General features: G+C 38.6%; 1 protein-coding gene across 2 annotated transcripts in view; it reads right to left on the minus strand.

Moving 5' to 3' along the window:
- RHOH (ras homolog family member H) overlaps positions 1–22,225 on the minus strand; it is a 37,850-nt gene extending 15,625 nt beyond the window's left edge. Inside the window, exons 1-2 of one of the 2 annotated variants that reach the window (XM_072973868.1) lie at positions 21,991–22,225; positions 18,794–18,853 (exon numbers count right to left, since the gene is read on the minus strand). The gene's annotated coding sequence lies outside the window, so the exon portion shown is untranslated. Of the gene's footprint in view, positions 1–18,793; positions 18,876–21,990 lie in introns of both variants that reach the window. The other variant, XM_072973867.1, reaches the window with a different exon arrangement.
- Positions 22,226–22,964: the final 739 nt, after the last annotated feature.

A 22,964-nucleotide genomic window follows, 5' to 3' on the forward strand; every position in this document is an offset into this window, starting at 1 on the left:
CATCTATATGGCAAAATTAGTTTCAGTAACAATGTGTAAGAGTCAGGAACAATCATTATTTCCTTGGCTCATTCTTTAGCTTTAAAATAAACAAGGAACAATTTACAAGAAAAATAAATTTCAATTTTAAAAGTATTATTCCAGTACTATTCCAGTGCAGTAAAATACTTCAGGTATGAACTAAAACTTGCAATTATCAGTCAAAAATATTACACCTTGCAATCTGAGCTCTGCTTTACTGTTTTAAATTTGAACATAAAACACCAAAAACTCACATAGGATAACAGAACTGAAGTAAATCAAGTTCTGTTTCATTATCTCTATAATCATTATGCTAACATTCTCTAATTCTAATCTACTGCTTAGGAATCATAAGCAGGAATCAGGAATATGTTGTGTCATAGGGGTGGGAATCAAAATCTGCCCCTAAGTCAGCTCTAATGGAATCCACACACGCCACTAAGCACTCGCACTAACTTTATCACTGCCAGCACATGGGGAAAATAAAAAGCAGACCCATATTGGTTTGATTATTGTCTTTAAATTCTCAGCAGATGATGCACCCCTTATTGCCTGTACCTGGGGTGGACCCCTCTACCATCCTGTCCTTGGTATGTCCCTGCTAGTAGCAATCAAAAATTTAAATGTATTACCTTTTAACCCAGAAATTCCAATTCTTCAAACATATTGTCTTGTACCTACACAAGTAGTCAAGACCTATGTGCAAGAATTTTCATTGTGGCATTATTCACAACAGCAAAAATAGAACTGAGAGTAACTGAAAGGTCCATCAACTACAATCAATATCTTACAGTAACCTATAATGAAGAAATATGAAAATGAATATATATATGTATATGTATGACTGAAACATTATGCAGTACACTAGAAATCGACACATTGTAAACTGACTATACTTCAATTTTTAAAATGTAAAAAAAAAAGAGGCAGTGGTTAAATTAATTCTGCCATATCCATACAGTGGAATCTGATACATCATTAAACTGAATTAGGTTGGAAGTGGGATGAAATAAGTGAAGGGGATTAAGAGATGCAAACCTCTAGGTATGAAATAAATAGGTCACAGGAATGTAATATAAAGCATAAGGACTATGGGCAACAATATTGTAATAACTTTGTATAGGGACAGACGGTTATCAGACATCACACAGTGAATATTTCACAGTGTATGCAAATGTTAAATCATTACGTAGTATACCTGAAACTAACATAATATTGTACGTCAACTCTATTTCAATTTTTTTAAAAAGGATTAAATCAGCCCTGTATGTATCACACAGGAAGAGTATCTGTGACATATTAGTAACTGAAAAAGAAAGCAATTGAACAATTCATAATCTCATTTATTTAGAAAAATAAGTGTACAAGCCTGGTCTGATGCCCTTGAACACCCAGAATAGCCAGAATGGCCTGAGTCCAGGCGGAGGAAAGGTATCTATCTGTTCAGTGATGGACAAAACCAGGCTTGCCGTGAATTTCCAGCACAACGTATACATGCCCCTCTACAGATAAAACTGTACGAAGGCACGACAGTTACTCCCTAAGATTTCTAAGAGAGAAAAGGAACAAAGTGCAATAACCTAAGAACCCAAGTTTGTACAGACTTTCTTAAGTGTTTAAAATTTTCTTTTGGAATACTGATGTATATGCTTTCTATATCGATTATATTGCAGATGTAACACATGGTAGTTGGATTAACTCTCTCCGCAGATGCTCAACCTCTGATCAAGGACTTAACAGAAACTGGGAGAAACAAGTTCATAATGACCCTGAAACTATCAGGATACTCCAGAGCAAAATTCTTTTTTAAACTGTTTAATTCACTGCTTATGCATACATAATATTCTGTTAACATTAAGTTCCAAATCCACAGAAGTCTGGAAAACATGACAAGATATCTGCCTTTAATTGGCTTTAAACTAGGCCTACTTTTAAAGAGCCTAATGGGGACAGAAGACAATAAGGACAATTTAATATAGTTTAGACTAGACCTAGAGGTTTTTTAAATAAAATTTTTTCTACTTAATTAATAATGCCTATGAGCCTCACTTTTTTGTTGTCATTCTTGATAGAAGAAATGACTGCATGAGGAGAGATAATGCGATGGCCGTGCAAAGGCCGAACAGGATGGCTATACTTCATAATAAGGCCCCACATATCTTAGAGAATAAAATCCTAAATTAGAAAGAAAAGAAGCAACCGTCTGCATACAAATGACCTCACATTGAGCTTCAACCCAGAAAAAAATAAAATTTAAATGGGTAAGTGCTATAATAAAGGTAAATGCAAAATGCCAAGAGAACTCTAAGGGCAGAGTGCTTAAATCTTCAAGGAGGGTAGGGTAGGAGGGGCAGAAAGGAGTGATATTTGAAATATGTCTTGGAACGGGAAAGAAAATGGGATTGGTGGACGGCATTCAGAGGAAGTGGGTGGTGCCCAGGTGTGCATGTGGGGCAAGTAATTGGAGGTAGAGAGCTGGCTTTGAGGGCTGGAGCATCGGTGGAAGATGACATTGGAAAGGGATACTGGGACCAAATAAGTATAAAATAACCTCCTTCCAGCCGTCTCTCTCATTACTTTTCTCCTCTTCCTTGTCTGCAATTCACCTAGCCATTGCTGAAATCTCTTGGGACTATGTAACATCCACCAAACTCTCCCTGCCTTTCCAGCCTCAGCAATCTTAAGTGTGCTGTTCTCATCTCCTGAAATGTGATCTTCCCTGCTCTGATGCTTCCTGGTAAATTCTACCTGTCCCAGAGCCCAGCTCAAATGCCACCTCCTCCACGAGGACTTCCAGAAACTCCTAGTAAGCATTCTTTTTCTCCTTTATTTGAATAGTTAATACATGCCTACAGTAAAATTCAAAAAGTACAAAAGTGAAAAATATGTCTCCTTCCCATGCCTGCCCTCCAGGGCCCCAGGCTATTTTCCCCAAGACAACCACTGTATTAAGTTTCTCATGCATTTTCCCAAAGCAATCACATTATGACAAGTATTCACAAATGTATATGCACAAACGCATATGTGTAATCATCATAACACACACAATCACTCTTTTTTTGTATATAGACTATAGCATACTGTACCACACTCCATGATGCTTTTCTCATTTAATTTTTCCTTTATCAGTAGACTTTTCAGGCAAACCTCCAAGATAGTGAGGGTTCAGGGTCCAGACCACCACAGCAGAGTGAATATTGCAATAAAGTGAGTCACATGATTTTTTTGGTTTCCCAGTGGATATAAAAGTTATGTTACCATACTGTAGTCTATTAAGTGTGTCACAGCATTATGTCTAAAAATACTGTACATTTAAATACTGTACAGTTAAAAAATATTTTATTGCTAAAAGATATTAACCATCATCTAAGCCCTCATTGAGTCATAAACTTTTTGCTGGTGGAGCCTCAATGTCGATGGCTGTTGACTGAGTAGGGTGGTGGTTCCTGAAGGCTGGGGTGGTGGCAGTTTTTTAAAATAAGACAAAGAGGAAGTTAGCCACATCTATTGACTCTTCCTTTCCTGAACGATTTCTCTGTAACATGCAATGCTGTTTGATAGCATGTTACCCACAGTAGAACTTCTTTCAAAATTGGAGTCAGTGCTCTCAAACCCTGCCACTTCTTTATCAAAAAAGTTTATGTGATATTCTAAATCCTAAATCCTTTGTTGTCATTTCAACAGTCAAGTTCACTGTCTTATGTGGGCACAGTTCATGGTGCCCCAAAACAATTACAATCATAGCGCCAAAGATCACTGACCCCAGATCACCGTAACAAATATAATAGTAATTTAGACGTTTTAAATATTGTGAGAATTACCAAAATGTGACACAGAGACAAGAAGTGAGCAGTTGCTGTTGGAAAAATAGCTCCAATAGACTTGCTCGATGAAGTTGCCACAAAACTTCCATTTGTAAAGTCAATCAGTCAAGAGAACTGTAGTCAAGAGGAGCATAATAAAACAAGGTCTGCCGGTTTGAGCTGCCTGATTTTAAATCTCTTTGGTAGAGGACTAAGTAATCCCTCCTCAGCTGTAGATAAATCTGAAAATATAATACTAAAAATAAATGAAGAGTCAGGGTGGCGGTTTAGCCTTTTTCTCATTGTATTATATTGTGCTGTACTGTACTGTACTGTCCTGTATTTCTCACTGTTTACACAGAGGCAGTTTGCAGTGGCCAGCACCCTGCACTGCGAGTCAGGCTCGAATCCTGGCTCTGCCACTAACTGTGACTTGCTCATGCCATTAGCCTCTCCGGACTTCAATTTCCTCATCTGTAAAATTAGGCATTGAACTCAGTGGGCTCTTAGGGCCCCTCCAGTACTGACATTCCATGTTTCCATGAAAGCACCAATGTCACAAGCTGATTTGAGAGATTTTAATAGGGAAGAGCACGAAGGGGCAGATGGTGCAATGTTCCTGCCAAGGATGACCTTTCCCCACTCCCAGGCTTCTCCTTGTACCTTGCCTTGCTTGTCCTTCCTTCTCCACCCACCACCTTGACCCAGAGGCATGCACACTTAAAAAAAAAAACCCTCAGTCTGGGTGCATCAGCCAAATGAAGCACAAGGGATCCCAGCAGGTGTCTGATGTCAAGGCTGTGTTCAGTCGCAACCATCTTAGATATACACAAGATAGAAACAGAATCTGCACCTCTTTTCCTGGGGACATGTTCCAGTCCTATTTAGAGTCCATGGGCCTGATTTGTGACAGACAGAACTTGCAAATACTTTGTGCCTTAGGCAGTTTTCAGAGACTGATTGGAGGAAACACCCAGCCCATTTACACACCTTGGCAGCAGGACAACTAGGTGGCCAAGGTGGCAGAGAGGCCCAATGGGTAGTGTCATTTAGATCCCAGAAAGTCCCTCAGTTCTCTAAGGCATCCTCTTGGCTTTCCTGGACAAAAAATAACAGCCATTGACCACATCACTCATTTGCCTCCCAAAGGTCCATACTGAGGAGAGAGGCTCTCAGGCCTTGTAAAAGCATCCCCACAACATTAAAAGGACCAGAAACCACTGACCAGATGTCCGTGTTGGAGCAACTTGCACAGGTCTTGGCAGGGAAACAGGCACTGGACAACCATCTGGTCTGGGCCGGGTAACTTGTGGCTCCCTCTAGGTGAGCCACAGCCCCTCCCTGGAATTTGATGTTCATCCTTTATGTCAACTCTCATACCTCCATGTGGCTATTCTCAACATGTTTGAAACCAGGAGGCCTAAACCTAAATCTGTTTCCAGCAGCAGGGACTTTCAGAAAACACACACTCTGCGGAATTGACTTGCCATTGCTATTCATTTTTCTCTCATTTGTCTTAACTTTTTTAATACAAGGCAACTTGCCACAAAGGAAAATTTTTCAAAGGAGAAACATTCACATACACCCCTTTTTTCATTGAATTCCTTATTATTTCAAAAAAAATATTAAAAATGTAAAAAATGTATATAAAAAAAGCAAGTTCAAAACAGTATTTGCCTTATGATCCTGATTTTTCAATAAAAATAGAGAGCAGAGTAAGAAACTAATCTGTAGATTCCTCAAAAGACTAGGAATAGACTTACCATATGACCCAGGAATCCTGCTCCTGGGCATATATCCAGAAGGAACCCTACTTCAAAAAGTCATCTGCACCCCAATGTTCATAGCAGCACTATTTACAATAGCCAAGACATGGAAACAGCCTAAATGTCCATCAACAGATGACTGATAAAGAAGTTGTGGTATATTTATACAATGGAATGCTATTCAGCCATAAAAACCAACAACATAATGCCATTTGCAGCAACGTGGATGTTCCTGGAGAATGTCTAAGTGAAGTAAACGAGAAAGAGAAGGAAAAATACCATATGAGATCGCTTATATGTGGAATCTAAAAAAAAAGAACATAAATACAAAACAGAAACAGACTCATAGACAGAATACAAACTTGTGGTTACCAAGGGGGTAGGGGGTGGGAAGGGACAGACTGGGATTTCAAAATTTGTAGATACTGACAGGCATATGTAGAATAGATAAACAAGATTATACTGTATAGCACAGGGAAATGTATATAAGATCTTGTGGTAGCTCACAGTGAAAAAAATGTGACAATGAATATATGTATGTTCATGTATAACTGAAAAATTGTGCTCTACAGTGGAATTTAACACAACACTGTAAAATGTCTATAACTCATTAAATAATGTTTTAAAAAATTATCAAAAATAAATTTAAAAAAAAAGAAACTAACCCAAGATGTTAGCAATGCTCTGGTACAACTGTAGATTTTCATGTGTGTGCTTATCTATGGTTTACAAATTTCCTTCATGAACATACACTGCTTCTGTAACAACAACAAAAAAGAGCTGTAAAAGTATTTCATGATTCTTTGTGAAAGAAAATATAAACACATTCTGTAGCCTCCTCCTGGAAAGAAACAGCATTTGTTAGTATCACCAGATACTGTAGTCACTTTCAAGAAAGTATCACATGGGAGACCTAGCTGGGGTCAGGATGGGCCCCTGACTGCTGAAATGACCCTGAACCTGTCCAGTACCCCACCACCACCACCACCGTCACCTCATCTGTGGGAAGAGCAGGTCTCACTGGGTCTTTAAGTCCCTTCCTTACTTAGTCTGGAACTCCTCACAGCTCTTTCAGATACCATCCCAGTTAAAAAAAACAAACAAAGGAACAAAACCTTGGAATATTTCAGTGATGTGGATTGTGCCCAGACCACCCTGCTCAGTATGCTACAAAATTCCTGGGGGAACTAAGATCCAAGAAAAAGAGGTTTCTTGTGTAATAGAGATGGTGGGCCACTGTTAGGATTTATGGGAGCATCTTTCCTTTTGTCATTGACTACAGAAAGGTCAAGGACATGCTTTAGCCTAAGGCTCACTTCCTCTATATGGTCCTGTGAATGGGATCAAAATACAGGAAGTCTATTAGCCAAGATTCTCTGTTCATCGACAATGCATGGATGGGCACTGCCAAGGTACCATTCTCAGACTTGCTTGTTTTCTGTTTCCATGGATCACCAACCCTCTTTTTTTCTGATCAGTACCTCTTCATATAAATCCATCTTCTCAGGAGATGACTCTCTAGGCATCTTCATGTACTAGCCTCCCCTAGTCTTGGCTTAGTGGTACAAGCCCACCTGAAATTACTTTCAAGAAATAGTAGTAAGTCTCCAAAAAAAAAAAACCCAGGACACCAGCATTAGCCAGCTTCTTAAGTCCATAATCCCAAAGTGAACTGGAATGCACCAGAAGACAATCCCCTCACCTCATTCTGCCCTCCTCTAACCACGTTTTCACTTGTCCATTATGTCCCTAGCTTGCAGCACTCACATATCCCGTGTAGACATCTGTCAGAATGCTTCCTTTGGGTTTTTCATCCCAAAAGTGCTTACCTAGTAAGATTAAATTTGAAAACTTCCCTGTGAACTCTTCAGTGTTCTATCTCCCAGGAAGCTTTACTAGACTGGCCCAAGGAGTGCGTGTGCGCTATTTTTCTAAAATAAGATCCCAGGAAACTTTACTATCATAGAGTCAACTATCAGTAGGTAAACTATGCCCCCTCCTTTTTGCATTGTGGGGCACAGAATGAGATAAAGGGCTTCCTTTCTCTATCACATACCAAGTCTGTTACAACGTCTTCTCCTTTTAATGATACTCTCCTGGCTGAATTCCAGTATCTTCTCAACTATGACTCATCTCTGCTACTTGTGCACAGAACTGAGTGTTCTGGGTTCCTCATTTTGAAGACAGACAGTAGTTCCGAAGTATCTGATAAGACCCCTACAGCACAATTCTTGATCTGGAATCATGAAGAGGCCAAGCTCAGGGGAACCCTCCCCACAGGGAGATGGCAGAGGAAGTAGCGCCCCAATCTCTCAGCAGCAGCTGCCATCCCTGCTCAGGATGCCCTGCAACAAAGTCTGACATGCAGGCTTTCCAACCAGCTGGTGCAGCAGGCACAGCAGGTCCCCTTCAAGGGCAGCTCTATGAAGGTACCCGCCCACACAGGGGACATCAGGGTGATGGGAAGTCCCCTCCCTGCTGAGCATCCCCTCCACCATTGGAACAGACCTTTCTCTAGAGGCTCAGAGCTCTGTCGAAACCTGAATATCCTTGGAAGGTAAAGCCCTTTTTACCATTTCCACATTTATATGAATGTGCTTCCAATCTCATTCTTTCCTCCTAGCCAGTTGTGATTGGAGGAGAAAGTTTCACAAAAAAACAAAAACTATATACAAAGAGGGGTAAGACATTGGAAGATACCTTTTATTGGGCATTAATCCCATTCTCTGGGCCATTCCCATCTAAGTCTGGGCCTCTCCTAAATTGGAATAGCACTGGTGGCCAGTCTCCTATGTGGTCTGTGGATCAATCATCTGAAGTTCCATTGATCTGAATTCTCAGTAATAATGTGCTCATTCTTCCAATATTACTGCACTCTGACTATGTGCTGGGCACTATGCTAGACTTTGCACAGGGGATAGAAAGCTGAGGAATTCTAATCTATCTCAAAGTCAAGTGCCCAATATATGGATGAGGATCACCTGGGTTCACAATACCACTCATGACTAAGATATTAAGGAAGCACTTGGTGTTTATTTACTGGATTGCTACTCACCCCACAGTGCTGTGATGTACCATTAGCCCTAGAAAATATCATTATTCTCAATTTACAGAGAAATTGATGGAGGTCCAGGGGGTAATGTCAGTGATCCCCAAACTTGATCATCATCAAAATTACCCTGGGAGGTTGTTTAAAATGTTCTCCTCAGTCCCTTATGGGGACATTCTCATTCAGTCGTTCTGGGAAGAACCAGAGAAATTATTTTTAAAGCACTAGGATGACTCAGAAGCACAGTCAAATTGAAGAAATACTGTTACAAGCTAAGCACAGCGTTCTCAGACAGCTTTTCATTCAACCTTCACAATCTGGGAAATAAGAATTATTATATTATTATCTCCATTTTACATGTGAAGCAGCTTCTGCACAAAAATCAATTGGCTCCAAAAACAAAACAAAACAAAATCTCTCTTTCTTCATTTTCCTTTTTATCTGTTATAAACAAAGCAATGGAACTACCATAATTGATTATCTCATAAACAACCAATTATGACATCGCTATTTGCAAAATCTCTTTTGGTCTTTGTACCATCTACATAGAAGCAAACAGCATGCTATGAATCTAAATAAAAGTACCCCAAGACATCAGCTAATGTCTTTTTTCATTTTGCCATCAACATTAAAGATACTTAAGAGATACAACAATGTAATGGATGGAATTTGTGTAAATACCGAATGAAATAAGCCAATTATAAAAAGGCATGTTTGAGACAATCAGGTAATTATGATTATGAATTGGGTATTAGGCAGTTCCAAAGCATTACTGTAATTTTGTTAGGTGGGATACTGGCCGCATGATTGTGTAAGAAAATATTCTTGATTTTAGATATGCATAGCGTCTATGGGTAAAGTGACATGATGTCTGGAATTTACTTAAGTACTTCAGCCAAGAGGGAAAAAAGACAAAACAAATATGACAATATCTTAACAATTGCTGGATTTAGGGGATGAGAATATGAGGACTTTTAGATATGTTCAAAATTTTTACAATAAAACATTTTTTTAATCAACACCTTCACTTCTCCAAAGTGCCATTTTCCCCTTGTAAAGGCAAGTTCTCAATGTCTATTAAAGCAGCTTGCCAATAAGCATGATTATGTATCAGATATTTCCCACATGTCTGTTTTTTCTAATTCATTCTTCAAAAAGGGTTGTTTTTACCAAAGGCCATGAAACATACTTAGGCTAAAAAAATCTATTTATCTGAAATTCAAAATCTAACTAGTATCTTATTTTTTTATTTGCTGGGTCTGGCAACTCTAGGCAAGGAATGCATGCTTTGGTAGGGAGATATGTTCAAATTAGCGTTTGGGGGTCATTGGTCCAGCTGCAAAACATATATTAGGTAAAACATGACTTGTTCCATTCAACTTACAAAATACATATACTGAGGGCCTAGTGTACTAATATGCAAAGATGAACAGAAGATAGTTCCTACTCTTAAGAAATTCACATTGTAATGAGAGAAGGCCACCAATTACAAGATAATGTAAGTTGTTCTTTAATTTAACTTATGACATTATCTGTGGCAGGCACTATTAGTTTTCTACTCAATATCTGTGCTTCTCCTTATCATTAATAATAGAATCCAATTTTATTTGCAATGCAATGTGCAAACCCTCAGGCAATGGATCATGCTTGGTCTAGGTCACTATTTCTCAAACTATTTTTCATTATTACCTGCCTCAGAGCACTTTCATACACTTTTTTCCTAGATTACCCCACGTATGAAATTTTAATACCATATATATATCACGTCTGTTTATGTATTGTATGTATATCTGTGCTTTCATCCATAAAAAGAGTAAGAATTTTTTCTGCCTTACCTCCCCACCAATAAACAACATTCTCCCCCTTAGGGAGGAGAACAGCACCACCCCATCCACCCTCACCCCATCCTCCACACCACCCCTCTACTCTGACCACAGTCCTCACCCTCCCTCCCCGGGGAGAGGATGCCTGGTCTAAGGCGATTTTAACAATTCTACTTCCTGTTCCCTCACCTTCCTTGCAGCTGGGCTGGCCATATAGCCCAGTCGTAGAAATGACAAGAAAGTTGATACCTGTTTGGGAGCTCTCTGGGAAAACTCTTGTTTTCCTAGAAAAAGCAACAGCCACTGCCAGGTCAGCCTCCTTTCCCCCTCCACCCAACTCCACATCTTCGACGGAGGACAAGGCTGGAATCTGCATGTTGCAACCATGATGAAAGAAAGACCTGAGAACTGTGGGGGCAGAATCATTGAGCCACTGAACCAGTGGCAGAAACACAGACTTCCAGACTTCTTGTTACGTGGGAGAAATGAATCCGGATTTTTGTCAGTTACTGTTAGTCGGGGATTGTATAACTTGGAGCTGAAAGTATTGCTAACTGATGTGGTGTCTTGTCTCATGAGCAGCAGCTTGTCTGACATGACCGTGGATTATTGTTAAACCGAAGCCAGAGAGAAGCACAAACAAAAACAGACATAAAGTATGATCAAGAGTATTACACAAGCAAACAGGAGATTTCACTCTTGTTTAAAAGGAAAATGCTCCCCGTCACTAATCAACCTTTCAAATTTTAAAATATTCCAACTAATATTTGGCATTTGAATTGAACAAACTTTGAGATATTTGATTTTACTGTGTAGCAAAATGGCCATGAAAGGCTTCAAGATAATTTTCCTACTTTATACCAAAATGAATATATAATGATTTGCCTAGTAGGTATGTCTTTCAAAATATTTGAAAGTCAATTATTTCTAAATTAAATATTTAAGATGCATAAGGAATGTGCTTCTTAAAGGACCCCTTTGGGAATCTTTTCACATGTTAAAAATTCTAAATAATCATCTATATTCATCATTTGAATATTTTATATTTTACTTAAATTCTGACACTAGCTAAAGCTAATTCTCTCTTATTTTAAAAGCATACACCCCACACACTCCAACATCTCTCATTAAAAGTGATTTTTCTATGGCTTATCAAGGTTCAAGATAAAAGAGACTCAAGAGCCCTCTAAATCTAAAGATCCTCAAAATCTTAAAAGATAAAATTTAATTATAGCTTTAGGGCTTTCAAGCATTAGGTTTTTAAAAATGTCAAAATAATTCTTATATCAAAATCATTTTATTAGTTTCACTATTAACCTCACACCATAAATTGGCTTTCTTTTAATAAAGATTTTTGAACTTTTTATTATAAAAATAATACATGCAAATCACAGAAAATACAGGAAAAATAAAAATCAGTTTAAAATTATATGTAATCTCATACACTAGGGGATAACTTTTGACATGTTGGTTCATCTACCCCCATATTGTTAATTCATGTACAAAAACTACATAGATCTTTTAAAACAAATATATATAATTTTGTGCTCTGAGTTTTTCACTTATTAAACATTCTTCAAAAAATATATTAATGAATATTTAATAGGCTTAAGTATAATGTATTTAATCATATCTTTCTGTTGGACATTTTAGATGATTTTTAGGTTTTTCTATTATTTAAAAAATCATGTTGAAAATCTTTGCTTTTATAATAAAACACTTATTTTTTTCTTAGGAATAATTCTTAGAAGTAGCCACAGGACATGAACATTTTAAAGCTACTCATTCATCCTGCCTAGTTACTTGCAGTTTTTCTGAAAAGAAGCCTTTCTAGAGCCATCTAAAATAATTCAAAATAATAATTTAGACCAGAGCATATTAAGTGGTGAAAAGAAAGAATCACTGAATTTTTTTCCCTTGACTGGTGATATTGTTTATAGATTGTACTTTCACCAATATTTTATAAGAAAAGGAAAAACTTGATAAAGAATCTGAAAGTTCTTGATCAGACTATAAAAGAATGTGAAGGCAAGTAACTTTGTCTTACTGTTTATCCTGCATCTTACTCTAGTCATTAACTTGTTAAAGATCTAGTACTTAGGAATTTTTAAGCACTCTCAAAATTGGCAAAAGAAGTGAAAAGTAATTATAATTGGTAGATAAAATAATGAGCTACATACCTGTTGAGAAATAAGGCCAATCATGACCAAATATATAAAGGAAGGATATATCACCTCCACATAGTGTGAATGAATGTAGGAAAAATTTTAAAGTACAATCATTTCAGCCCTCTAAAGAAAGGACCAGTAAATAAAAGGAAGCTTTAAGATAATATAACTTGATACGTTTGACTGGTCGCAGGTCGAAAAAAAAAATTGAACACGAGCTTAAGCTGAAGAGCTGTTAACTTTTTTTCATGAGAACAATTGCACAATCTAGTTTCTAAACTGAAAACCACAAGAGTCTAGCCCCTGTTGGAAGAGAAACTTTTGTTTTTCCTTCCATATCTGTGTGTGTTGGGCCTTTCCTGGGTGACATGTCAACTGAGTAGCCCTTGGGGAAATCCAAAACTGTTGGTTTGGGTTTTGAACTTTTGGTCCAAGTTTTACATAGAACTCTCTGGCTGCCATGCCAAAACTGTCTCTGTATCTTCATGGCTGTAAAATTTAATAGAAACATTCTCACAGTCTACATTTTGAAATCGCTTCTCCTGAGATGTAGAGGATGAAAAGAAAGAATAATTAGTTACAGGACTCAGAAAAGATACCATAGTTGCTTGCCATTCATTAATTCAAGTGATCCATTTGAACATCAGCTGTATTTCTATTATATTAAGAAGCAATGTTTACTTTAAGCTTCTTTCTATAGATTCTGCACATTTTGGATGGAAAGCACTAGCATGATGGTGTTTTTAAAATGAAAAAATTTGAGTACTCAGTAATAAAATGTATACATGTATATTTAGGTTAAAGGCATATGCCACATTTGCTACAATGAAGAGTGTATTACTATTATATTTTTAAAGTCAACATTATTACAGATATTTCTCTGATATTATAGGATATTCTGTGTATAGGAATATAGTGACAATATCATCTTAGTAAATGTAGGAAATTGTGGTACCATCAACATGTAAGGTGTTTCTGCCTTTTAGTCTCCTATTTCCTGTATATACGTCCAACACCCTCTTCTACTGCTTATCTCAGGAAAAGGAAGAGAGAAAGAAAGACTATCAACATAAATTACAGCAAATTACTGCCCAAAGACATTGGGGTTTGAGGAAAATCAGGTTTTACCACCAAAAAAGTATACCAACTGGGATTTCTAGACCTCAAGTGTTTTTGTAGCTGATGACAGTGGTTTTACATCATTTAAATCATTTAAATTAAATTTAAATTTAAATCCAAATATATGGCTTTCCTTTTCCGTATTATAAGGAATCATCACAGGCGTTCTTACACTTCTCAATTATAGCTGAGATCATTTTCAGCTCACGATTGGAACAAAAGCAGGCAGAATTTTCTGTGGCAATTGAGAAATAGGGTCAGGATAAGATATGTGTATTTAGAAGTACTCAAGAAGGCAACAGCTGGAACAGCACTAGGGGAAAGCAAAGGCAAAGGAGAGATCCTGCCCAAAAGAAAGGATCCTCTGAAAGAAGGGAAAAGCATCAAGGCAGAGATAAACGCCAGTTGGTTCCTCATATAAGCAACTAGGTTGCTAGGCTCAATGCCACGCAGGGGATGCAGTCTCCAGGAGACAAGAGGGGTGGAGAGTTTGCCACTGGCCTGTGATGTACGTGGAATATTTCTGTTTCATGGGCTATAACTGAGGATTCTTTGATGCAGTATTACTATTAAATGCATTAAATGTATTCAATTAAAATACACTGAATACTTTGAAAAATAGATTGAGTACACTGAATTGAAATTGGGAGAAGAACTAGTCATGGTGTACAATACTTTAAATGGTTGCAGAAGGTCAGGTCACTAATTACTGGAATGTATTTGTTACGGATTTTCCTTTTCTACGTTACACCATGCCAGACTAAGAGAAGCCTGACTCATTTTTTTTGCCAGTTGCACATACTTTTTCTCTGGAGGGCTGAAGACAAGGTGAATTTCCCCTCCCCATCCTCTATCTCCCTCACTCTATTAACATGACATGATGATATGGTTTTATCACTTTTAACAGAGTTGGCTAATTTAAACAGACGGATTTGGGGTAAATTTCGACACCCTGCCTAAGCCCTTATCACCGTTCAGGTGGACAAGAGATTAACAAAGCCAAGAGTTTTTGCTGAAAACAGCCAGTTCCCTGAATTGCAAATCAAGTACCCACTAACAGAAGATGGCCAACTGGGCTTCTGTGGTCTAAAGACTACACAGGAAAAGGACTATCTCCAGAGTCATCAGGGCCCAAACAGATGTTTAGCTTCAGATAGAAAAACCAACATTTTACCCTCAGAAGCAAGTACATTACACACTTGCTAATGCCTTCACCTCTAAAAGCAGCCTGGCTGGGTACCCAGTAGTCCCTGAGTACCATTCACCACGCTCTGGAGTTGGCCAGATCGATTTTTACAACCTGCCTGCATTTCTTGTGCCATCCAAGGTACAATATGACAGTAAAGAAGGCGTTAAAGTAGAATTAGAGACTGTTTTCTCAAATGGGAACTGATCCTGGCTTCACATAAGAGAATTCAGAATTAGGACTTAGAACATTCATCTTATGTACTCTGAGAAGAACCAGCTCTAGCCCTGCATGTTTACCCAACGTAAGCATGCAGTGCTGTAAAATGACACACTATCCGCCATCTTGTCGTCATGTTCGCCATCAACCGGAGAGTCAGTATTTGTCTTTAGCAACTAAATTTGACATCAGCAATAACCAGAACTTTCTCAACCCCTGCAAGTCTCCCTCTGCTGTACTGATAGCCTTGAGGCAAGATTTCTTAATGTGATTTTGGACTACAGAAAGTTGGCAGGTACAATTTACAGGATCCCTAAATCTCTTAAAAGTGTATGGTAAACGTGCATGTCCCTGGACATGTGCTGTTTCTCAGGGAGAAGGTCTTTGGTGCTCATCAGATTCTCAAAGGAATCTGCGGCCAAAAAAGTGATTAGGAAACACTGCTCTGAAGTGTGAGCCAATTAGTCCATGCAAAGCCCTGTTAAGTGGGGAACAGGACAGTCAGCAGATGCTGGTAGAAAGAGGTCTGACTTCGGGTGCTGGGCCCTTGCACATCCAACAGACATTCAGTTATGCCTTCCAAGCTCAGGAATACTGTTGATTTGTCCTTGATTTATCAGGTCATGTCCCAAGAGATTAGCGACCCCGATGATAGAGAATATGAAACCTTTTTTGAAGTTAATGAACCTTCAGTGTAAAGGTGTAAGAATCCAAGATGTTAAAGGTGATTTGAGAGCTTACCACTATCACTAAAGTTCTAAAGCCAGGGGGAGTACGTAGTCTCGGGACCATGGCTTCTGCTACTGCAATATTTACTTCCAACATGTTTGTTCTGTGGTACATAAGTTGTTGCCACAGCATGTGTCTAATTGTTATTACTACTTTGAGTGCTATAGTTCTATACATAAAGTACTACATTTCATCAAAAATTAGACTCCTATCCCTCTTTAACATGATATTATCATACACCAAGGCCCAAATGTGTTCTGAGTGTAGCACCGCATATCTCAGGTTCATTCTTGATTACCACCTCCCAGTGATTTGATATAAAGTATTCATGGGTCCTTGACTCTCCCTATGACCGTTTATCTCTGTGCTTCCCCTGTGTAGTTTCCCTGTTTACAGCTACTTCCAAATACTTGACAGCAGTTACTTAACAGTAGAGGAGAATTTTGTGGCGCAAACTGTATTCCCCTTTAAGGAAGTATTACAAGTACAGCCTCCTGTTTTTAGTTTTTTTTCTACAGATTCAACACAATAACTTGTCTGGTCTTGGTTTTCTCTGTCGTCACATCTCTTTTACATCGTAAGCCCTTCGATCCTAAGCCTCATGGTAACAGGCTCACCCCTCAACACACAAACACACACACACACACACACATAGATACACGTTCCCTGGGCCAACCCAAATTATTAACTTTAATCCAGAAGTATTCCTCAGAGGATGATCTGCAGACCGTCTATATCAGAATCTTTATGAGATGGGAGTATTTGTTAAGTATGCATATTCCTGCTGGCCTCCAGACCAACTGGATCAGAATCCATGGAGATGGAAGCCACTTTTGTTACCATGGACCCCATCCATCCAGGTGACTCTTAAACACACTAAAATGTGAGAACTTGTGATTTAGAAGAACTATTTTCTCATACACAGTCAATCTCTTCTTCCTGAGTGGCCCTAATGAAACCTCCTTAGCATCCACCACTCCAGCCTGCCAGGATCCTAACTCCCTTTACTGTACCCTCCCCAGGGACTCATTGTCCACATCTACATGGCAAAAGCAAGCCTCATCTGGTCCACAAAACTCCTCAAAGCCTTCCCTTTAAATATTAAAACTACTTAAGATCACTTATCTACAGGCTTTCTCCACATTTTTTAATGCACACACACCACACCTACCATGCATGAAGTAAGAACAAAATTCTACTATTTCACCGTTCTAACACACCAAAAGCTTTCATTTTTTTACACACATGTTTAATCCTCATTCAAAATGAAACCAGAATGTAAGTGCAAATTTTAGTCCTGATTTTCTAACTCAACATCACATCAAATATATCTTCATAACTATCCTAACTATAACCATGACCTGTAATGACCACAAAATATTCCATGAAGTTAGTGCTGCCAGAATCACTTTTGCTTAATATTTTCAGATTTTTCTGGTATAATAACAATGCAGTGAATGTGTTTGTCATGTTATTATTTCCTTCTTTAAATTATTTATTTAGGATAAATTTCCAGAGGTAGAATTAATGGATTAAAGTATATGAGCATTTTAATGGCTCTTGACACATATTGCCAAGTTGCCATGATTGTATTTTACACATTTCCTCAGTGATATGCTGCTAAATGTTTACTTAATAGCCTTGCCTTAAAAAAAAAAGTGTGGAGAGCCTAATTTACAGTGTTAGCCAATTTTTGTGGTGTAAATAGTCCTACCATGGCCAGTTTCAGGTTACAAATGTGACACCACAATGCAGAGTTGGAAAGAGATGCTTAATAGCATGCCATTGTATAATATTTCTTTCACACAGATAATCTGGAGTAGCTAACTTCAAGAGCATAGATAATAGTCAAATGTGGTAAATAATTGGGAAGTAATGAGTTTTGGGTATTACCTTTATTTTTAATATAATTAATGTAATTGTGATTTATAGAATTTTTTTTAAATTTTCAATAGTGATTGTGTTTAACCACTGGCTTGTGAAATTTCTGGAAATATTACCATCAGCTCTTGCAAGCAAATACAGGTAGGCTCCTGCACACCGCTGGATATATCTTACTTGGTATTTTGCAAAAGCATATCTTTTTTTTTTTTTTTACATTGAAGTCATTGAAAATTCATCTTATTCCATCTGTGTCACAAGCAATAACCATGCTTTTCAGTTAGCAGATTATGATAACACATAATGAATAAAACATAATACAAAAAAAGATAGAGCAGGAGGTCTACCTGGATCAATTAATTCTGCCCATCCTCCCCCAATTCGGACAATACTCGCTTCATGTGTTCATTTTACTAGTGTGTTTCCATGGATCACCTATAACAACTACTCACCCATTGATTTACTCAAACAATGAATGGATGACTGTATATAGTTCTCATGGCAAATGTGATGAGAACCATGTTAACCACTCTCTTCCTTGGTTTTCTTTTCTACGAAATGGGGAAGAGGTCACTGCTGACTTCAACTTTACAAGAAACAAGTGTAGTGATAAGAAGACTCTAACTTATGCTCTAATAAGCAATCGAGCATTCTGTAATGCTTGGAATTTTTCTTCTAAAAGTAATTTATTAGTTTTCTGTTTTACTGAAAAAGAGACATAGAGTGGTTTGGCATTTCTTCCCAGGAAAGCAAATTCTTTTATTTGGGCTTTCTCTGAGTACTACTGAATAGCCTCTACATGTATAGAACACTTTAGAATTTTTAAGTGGCACCCCACATTTGCTTGTTAAAATGTAAGTACAGTTGACAAAGACTCTAAACATGCTCACATCCTTGACTGAATCATCCCACTCCCAGGAATTCTCCTAAGAGATAAATTCTAAACAAAAGAAAATGTTTTTGTGTGACGTTGTTATTCATAATAGAAGGAAGATCATTTTACCTCATTTCAACACTTACTCAACTTACCATCTCAGTGCCTGGTGCCCTGGTAGAAGAGTTCTGGATTAATGGCTCCCAGATGCTCACCTGTAGAACAACAACAAGTCACCTGGAAGAAAAACATTTGCATTTTTATGATACAGATTCCTGGACCCCACTCCAGGGCTGGGTGTGATACATGAGAATTGGTATTTTTGAAAAGCTTTCCAAGGGGTTTTGATGTCCAGCCAGCTAAAGGAACTACGATTCTAGGCCAGAACCAGACAAATCAAACCATCTCTGAACTGTGGTCCACATCCAGGGAACAACAGTATGACAATGTCTTATTTAAGGCATCGAGAAGTTACTCAGGACAGTCAAGCAACTGCTGGAGTCAAATGACTGAAGAGCCACAGAGGGGCAGCCTTAATTCTGGCACCTTGCCCTCTCTCTGTTCACCCTTTCCATCTCTGCCACCCGCACCCCCTTGCTCTCACTGCCCAACCCAGACTCAATACTGCCCTGCTGCCTGCCAGCAGACTCCACTTTGCCGCCCCATCCTGACTTGTGTCCACCCCCTTCCATACAAAGAACCCCCAGATCTCCTCCCTCATGACATTAGTGGGGCTCTAGAAAGAAAAACAGTATTATGATTTGACCAAAGTAATCTACATGTATAATTGAGAGTCCTCTGAATAATGAGCATATAAATCATATTTGCATTTTTAAAGGCCACTTACTAATCCTAAAGAATCTATGATCTGAAAACAGAGTGGAACAGGAAAGCAGGGTGCTTTTTAATCTTGGCTTTCACCCACACCCAAGCATCCAGAACCCAAATAAGCACTTTGGTTATTTATTGTCAAAACGGTCCCAACTCCTGAATAGAAGTGTTTTTTTTTTTTTAGCTGTTCCTTGTTAACACTAAAATTAAAATATATAACATAAAATAAATAATTTAACTTAAACTGGCCAAGGAAGAAGCGTCACCCTCTTGCCTCTAACTCCAAGTACTCTATAATTCCACTCAGAGCATTCAGAGAGCATTATCCACAGATGTCCACAAATAACACAGCAGTCACTCAGAGAGTTGTCCTCTAAGTGAGAATTTGCTATGGAAAGGCTTAAAAAATCAATTTCTAATCTTGTTTTCCTTTTTTCATATGCATTTTTTGCTATAAAACATCCAGCCCTGTGCCTAATCCATGCTTGGTGCTCCAAAAATATTAATCCCCAGCCTCTACCTTCACCCCCACTTTACTGGAATTACAAAAGTCACTTTACAGATATCTTGTTCCCAAGCCGGTGACCATATATTATCTTCATTCTAATGTTCCCAGCCTTGGTAAGACTCATAATAGCTATATTTACTGAGAGTTTATTTTATGCCAGGCACTAGGCTAAATGCTTTACATATTTTTATCTCATTTTATCCCTACAACAACCCTCTGGAGTAGATATTTCTGGTTATTGTTAGAGCTACTTTACAGATTTTTGATTTTTAATATCTGAGGATTGAAGAAGTTAAGTAACATGTCTGAGGTTCTCATAGATCAGAAGCAAGAGCACCAGGATTCAACACAAGGCAATCTGGCTCCAAAGTCTAGGTTCTTATTCACCACGCTGTATCTTTGTTATTACGTGAACACAGATATTTCTTGGCTCAGGAAAAAAAAAAAAAGTGCTCCGAATCATTAGGAAAGGAGCGGAAGCAAATCCACAACCTCTCATTCAGACACGCAAAGGAAACCATACATAGTTCATGGAATTCTTGTTCTGGTGTTTGAAGAGTAGAGACTTGCCTGTAATTGGACAGCCAACTTGTCCTTCCAAGAGGAAAGCCATTTTAATTACCGGATGATTGAAAGGCCTCCTTAAAATGTAGTACCCAGAAATGGAGGTCTTATAGGTACCCCAAGCCACACAAGGCTTTCTCGGCATGGGTGGTATACTCAGGGAGAGAGTGGGGAGAGGGAGGTGAAGGGTCACAGACACGGAGATGCACAATGCAGCCCCAAGCATGAGGAGGGAGGACCCCCAGGCAACCCCCAACATGGAATTCTGCTGGAGCTGCGAAAGTGGAGGAAGAAGAGCCTGATGGCCCAAAGAGACCAGAAAACCACTGAATAGAGCCTCTTCTCCTCAGCAGCCTCTCAAGGCCCTCCATAATCTGTCTACATCTTAATTTTCCAAGCTTATTTTCTGCCCATGTGTAAAACTAACTTTCTTCTTTTCTCAGGCCAATCTCCTCAACTAGACTGGTTGTCTCCCAGTACATCTCGCCTTTGTGCCTTTGACCACACAGTCCTCCTTCTCAATCGACTCAATTCTCTTATCTTTTCAAGGCCCATGTCTTCCAGACAACTCCAGCCTACCCTCAAATCTTATTCTCCGAACTCCTATAACTCTTACAGCCTACAGCCACCCAACGTGACCCTTAATTCCCATCTTGTAGTACCTCCTGAATTTTAGTTCTTACCCCAACTACTAGATTAGAAGGTCCTTCAAAATAGAGAATTCTTTGCATTTCTCATATCCTCCACAGCACTAGCTTAGAATGAATATGTGATTATCGACTACTTGTTGTTTAGTTGAGTATTTCAATGGCAGCTTTAATTTAGTGGGGAAAAAAACCCAAACCCAGTGATTTCCCAAACTTTATTTAGTTAGACCCAGGCTACTGACTGGTACCTCACAGCATGTCTCCAAATCAAACCACCTCAAAAACCAAATTTAATAGAATTTAAAAATATATACTTATACATCATATACCACCTTTAGAAATTTTACACTGGGAATAGGTGAAATGAACAAGTTAGAAATTCCAGATCTGAAACTGTATCATGTGGATTTTGGTTCTGTTTCTTTTCTGAATTAGAAATTTTTAAAACTCATATTTGTACAACTTAGAGAATCTTTAGATTTACTTCATCAAACAGGGAGATATTTAAACTACCCAAATATTTGAGCTAAGTCATAGCAGTCACAAGCATATGAATTCTCTTGGAGAATATCTGGAAAACCAAAGAGCCAACTACTATAACTTTTAATGTTTCAAAAACTATGCATCTTGTTAGGACTTGCGGAAGGTGGTAGTTGGGTATCAGAGCAAACCCCCCTTCCCCATACTTTACAAAAGGCAGAACAGGGTAATTGCTATGTTTAGCCTATAATAAAAGCTAAATAAATTCGGAAAGATTTCTTTTGACTCTGAAGAAATATTTTTAAAGAAGTAAAAGTCTTACCTGTTATAGAGTGCCAAAGAAATTTCTTGACACTAAAATGACTGACTCCGGAAGTCCAATTTGTTCGGAGCAGGTAAGTAAAAGCAAAAGCAGCGCAAGGCCTTCCACAGCTTTAATTTCCTTCTAGGATTGACAGTTCCTTCCTCCTCATGAATATAGCCAACTCACGTTGGAAGATGTTAAATCGTGAGAGTTGGGCCAGTGGAGACTCCAACCCACAGTGGTTGGGTTTAGTGTGAGCGGCGACTGAGGCAGCAGGAACAATCCGAATGTGACAAAAAGGATTAGCAAGTTCCTGTGCAGAAGTCAATTTCCTGTAGCTGGCTTCGCCGAAAAAGAAGGTTTCGTTTGTGTGGGTTTAGTGATGTGTGTGTGCGTGTGTGTGTGTATGTGTGTGTGTATGTGTGTGTGCACGTGCGTATCTCGCCATGACAATATGAAAACTCTCCCAGAAAAGAGGTAGAAAAAGGCCTTTGCTGCATGGTTGGGTTTGTGTTGAATTTATCCTCTCCCTTGGAACCATTTCCCTCTCCCCTGTCCCCCATTTCCCACCAGCAAATCACCTATGTAAAACTGAAGAAAGGAAGATTGAAAAACTAAGATGATTCCTTAAGGAAGTGAAATGAATCAGGGAGAAAAACAAAAAAAAGGCTGTAAGGCCACACTACAGACTGGTCTTGATTAATTTAAGCTTAGTTAAAAAGCACTTTAGAAATGACATGTCAGCTTGGTGAACACACTGACTATGGAGGGAAATGGTAGGTAGGCGGTTTGCTTTGCTTTATTAATAACTACTAAGTAATGACTTGCAAAGGACAGACAGCCCCAGTGAGGACTCGGGCAGCCCCGTCCCGCGTTTGCCCTTTGATAGACCAGCATGTGTGTTTGCGGTACGCGACTGTGAGTTGTTTTCAGACTCCTCGGAGTTTCGTTATTTGCCTCCAAACACAAATGTACTTGTTCTGTCCTTCGGT

The sequence above is a fragment of the Vicugna pacos genome, chromosome 2 (genome assembly GCF_048564905.1).
Source record: "Vicugna pacos chromosome 2, VicPac4, whole genome shotgun sequence".
In the NCBI taxonomy this organism is placed as follows: Eukaryota; Metazoa; Chordata; class Mammalia; order Artiodactyla; family Camelidae; genus Vicugna; species Vicugna pacos.